Source organism: Rutidosis leptorrhynchoides, chromosome 9 (assembly GCF_046630445.1).
Source record: "Rutidosis leptorrhynchoides isolate AG116_Rl617_1_P2 chromosome 9, CSIRO_AGI_Rlap_v1, whole genome shotgun sequence".
Lineage (NCBI taxonomy): Eukaryota > Viridiplantae > Streptophyta > Magnoliopsida > Asterales > Asteraceae > Rutidosis > Rutidosis leptorrhynchoides.
Window position 1 is genome coordinate 250,610,878 of NC_092341.1, and position 4,823 is coordinate 250,615,700.

The window sequence follows — 4,823 nt, forward strand, 5'->3', positions numbered from 1 at the left end:
GAGCTCCAAAAGCAGTGTAACCGGAATGGATCAAACGATTAGCCATCATCTATTCTGGATGAATTGGGGCTAGGTACGTAGCCTCCTCAATCATTGGAGACAAGAAGAAGGTGATCCTTTTCATCCACCACATTGCCCTCTTGACGAAGAACCTGAAGCACTTACCGGCGAACCTGTCTGAAACACCATTTTCTCTCTCATTTCCGGAGTATCTCATCACGATTATATACTATACCAAATTCTAAATCATATTTATCCGCTCGTCCGAAACGACAATCACCCCGGTGTAATAGAAGAAGTCAACGAGCTTCGCGCTCGGGTAGTGGCTTTGGAGAATATGGTGTAAAGGTTACAAACACCATCAGCAGCACCAGCAGCATAACCAGTACCACCATCATCAACGCCAATAGTACCATTACCACCACCAACAACAACCGTATCGCAAACCTCAACTTCACAATCTGTCACACGAATATCAACGTCATACGCACCATAGATACCAAGGAGTACCAACAACAATGAACGATGAAATATTAATTCATAACTTCATTGAAGAAATATTTTGCGAAGAATATGTGGTTTCTAAAAGTTTTAGAGAATATTTATTCTAGCTTAAACTGAAAATCAAATGAGTTTAATATCATATTGACTCATTAAATCCATAATTACCTCTGAAGAAAATATATATGTATATATATTTTTTCCTAAAGATTGTAATTGAAAATTCTTTCGTACAAACTGTTAACGATGAAAATATTTTAACGGGTAGGTAATACCCGAGGAATATTTAGATTTCACATTAATAAGTTACATTGTACATTCTTCGAATCTGATTCAATAGTCATTTACTATCTCACTTACATCCACAAGATATACGAATCCGTTCACCACAGAATAACCATTTTCATTCAATTTCATATTTGGATTTTGACCTATCAGAATCCAACAAGTGGCATAATGAAGAAAACATTGGACAAAAAATAAAATTTGTTAGAAACAAACAAATTAACTATGAGAAATTTTGTTAAGAATCCACGCTAACAAAATCCTAGCTAACTGTTCCTAGCTAACTGTTAATTCCTTATTACATTTATTGCAATTTATTATTCGCAATTTTAATTCTCGCAATTTTATTTATCGTCATTTAATTTCTGTTATTTATTTTACGCACTTTATTTTTCGTCATTTAAATACTGTTATTTACGCATTTTAAATATCGGGACACCTATACAAAGTTTTGATATATCATATCGACGCATCTATATATATTATTTGGAATAACCATAGACACTCTATACGCGGTAATGATCGATTAGCTATACAGGGTTGAGGTTGATTCTACAATAATATATATACTTTGAGTTGTGATCGAGTCTGAGACATGTATACGGGTCACGATATGTATTAATTAATTTGAATATTATATATTAAACTGTATATGAATTATTGAATTACTAACTATGGACTACAAACTGTGGACTGCCAACATTGGACAATTAAAATGAATTAAAATATTGATTATAACATATGAAACTAAACGATTCTTCAAGTTTGCCACTTGATTTCATCTTAAACCTCGTTTGTATCTTGATGATTACAAACTGTATTTAAACCTTTCATAATTCTTGAAAACACCTCAATCGAGGGGATGAACCAATCGCACTTCATCTACGGAAGAAAGATTGATGCATATAGTTATGCACCTGAAAACACTCAGAACCTACGTAAACGTCTAACACATATCTGTGCTAGCTCCTTGGCGTTGTTATTATAGAAAATAACCTTGCAATCCCTTTTCAAAGTAGCCAATTTTGTCACAGCTTCAGCAAATCAAGTTTGAATTTTCATTCGAATAAACTCTATTAAAACTTTGATATATAAGGTTGCCTTTCGTCATCGTTATCGGGGAACCTTTTATATTCCACCACATTAGCAGTAAACTTACCAGCAACTCCATTACTCACTGGCTTAACTCTCTTCGAAAAACCATTACATTCATCGAAACCCTATCGTATACTCATCCGTATCTTGTAACGAGAATTGCCATACCAATTACCAGGAATCAAAAACCAGTATTTTGAAATCTCGCAGCATGCCTACCTCAACAGTTATAAGTATACATATAGCATTTATCTCTTGGAAATATGATCTTCCATTCTGAAATTCTGATACGCACTCTGATTTATGAATCAGTTCTCGAAATTTTAAAAATTGCTGATGAAGCAGCAAAAAAATTGTAAACGACCTTAACCTTCGGAAGTTTAACGATAAAGAATAATATGTTGGCAAAGCTCAGAAATCTTGGAACTGGAAAACGGATTGAGCAAACCATAAAGGAGACCGAGGACAAATACAAGAACCAAACCCTATATTCAAAGAATCCAGATGATTCTGATTCTGATGAAATCTTTAGCGTATACCTTACTTCTTAATTGCTCTAAATCATTGTGAATGAATTTCTTCATCACAATTTGATTCTAAAATTCTAAGATATTATCGTATCCTCTATCATAAATATCCTTGATATTTCCGAAGATATTTTCATAACTATTCTTATCCGAAATCATTTATCTCTTCACGTTGTCAGTGTTACATCATATAAGAAACTATTTAGTTTCTATATTCTGTAAACTTTATAGTTTATATTATGAATGTTTTTGAAGTAGTGTTGGGAACTGAAGCATGAGTTAATATAATATAATGACACTTGATCAACGTGATTATATTACAGTAAGTCATGCTGAGTTTCTAATGAAACATGATGATTCACATACTGTAATGTTATCATGTGCCATGTTACACGACTCATACATTCTATCTAATATATAAACATATCAAGAACATAATTTCTTGATAGTTCTATCTTTTCTCTTGAATTCTGGTAAATTGACAAATCAAATCGTGCGATTACGTTCTTTCTTGTTTAGAACATTAAGTTCATTTGAAACTCCATACTTACGAACTCTGGACCATTACTCGCTTTACTAGAGGTCGGGAGGATAATAAAAAGGCAAAGAACTCCAAAATATAAGAGAAAATATAAAGCCCAATAACAACACGAAAGTTACAAACCGTGGGTATTAATACGAATAGCAATATAAAGACACGGTATAATTAAGAATAGTATCACCCCAAGGCAATAGTAGAAGTAAACAGATTTTTCTGGTGGAAGATTGAAAAGAAGGAGGACAGAAATGATAATTAGGAAAATATCAGGGATTAGAACTGGATGAAACATATTGACGAATGTTTTAAAATTTGAATTGAATGAGAAAGAATAGAAAATGGGAGATGTAGAAATAAGGAATCAAAGGGAGTAGATTTATAGTGAAATATCAGACGGAGTAATCGAGGCAGATCACCGTATTTAATTATAGAGGTCTTAATTTCCTTATTCGCCGAAGAATCAAATCTTTTAGATTTTGAAGATTATCTTTAAATCCCTTGAATTTCGGAATTCAACCCTGGTTACATCAAAAGCTAAGACGAATCTCTATTTCTTCATTTCATTCTTTCGTGATAGCTTCACTCGTACGCTTCGGATAATCGAATTATTTTATCCAGGTTACACCCTGTGATAAAATTCTATTTATCAACTCATATTCGTCATGAAAACATTTCTATTGTTAGCCATGACAACCTCACTCAAATTTTAGGACGAAATTTCTTTAACGGGTAGGTACTGTGACGACCCGAAGATTTTCGACCAAATTTTAACTTAATCTTTATATGTTTCCGACACGATAAGCAAAGTCTATAATGTTGAGTCTTGGAAATTTTGGGAACTATGTTCATGTATTCAATTACCCTTCGACTGCTCCCGACGATTCACGAACAATTAATTGTAAATATATATATAACTTGAAAATATGATAAATAAATATCTCATTAAACATATTAATAGAGGATAATATACATATTTTGAGACTACAAACTTAAGAGTTTTGAAACATTATTTAATAACCCATAAGTCAAAATGTATTTATATGTATTATGATGTTATGTTAAGTTAATGTACTATATTAGTTTTCTTCATGATTATAACATAAATAAAATTTATAAAGCTAACATTATACTATATTAAACATAAATAATACGTCACTTAAAATACATAAAAATTATATCACTTGTAATATAACTTAAGGTAGTAAAATCAAGCAAGAAACTTAATAGCTATGTTCCAAATTCATAACATTGTTAACTTTATTATTAACAATTATTATTAACATTTATTTTTATTAATATTAATAGAATTACTATTATTAATATAATTATATTTATTAATTATTAATATTTATTATATATAAAGATTATACAGGGATAATCCCAAATTTGTTTCAGATCAATTTCAATTTGTGTCTTCTCCCAAATATTCGATCGATCACCACTATCATACAAAACGCAATCACAACCACTTCTCTATTATTATTATTATTTTTGTCTAATCCCGTTGGATATCCGAATCAAATTGTACAAATCACTGTGATTAATTTTTGTTCTTTCTCAATCATAGTTTAACGCAGGAAAGCATGAGTTATATATTGATTACTACAAGTAATTATTGAGAAAAGCAAATAATAAAAACATGTTCATCTTCTTCACCTCTGTTCTTTCTTATTTTTACCAAAACTCGAAATCAAATCCAATTGCAAAAACTAATAATGCCATTATGTTAGGATTACTCTAGTTGAACTTTTTGAAAAGTCTCAACTTCCAATTTTTCAAAATAAAATCGAATTCGTGAGTCAAAGTTTATGTTTTAAAAAGTCAACTGAGGTGTTCTTGAAGAAATTCGAATTCGTGTTTGTGTTTCAAGGTAAATT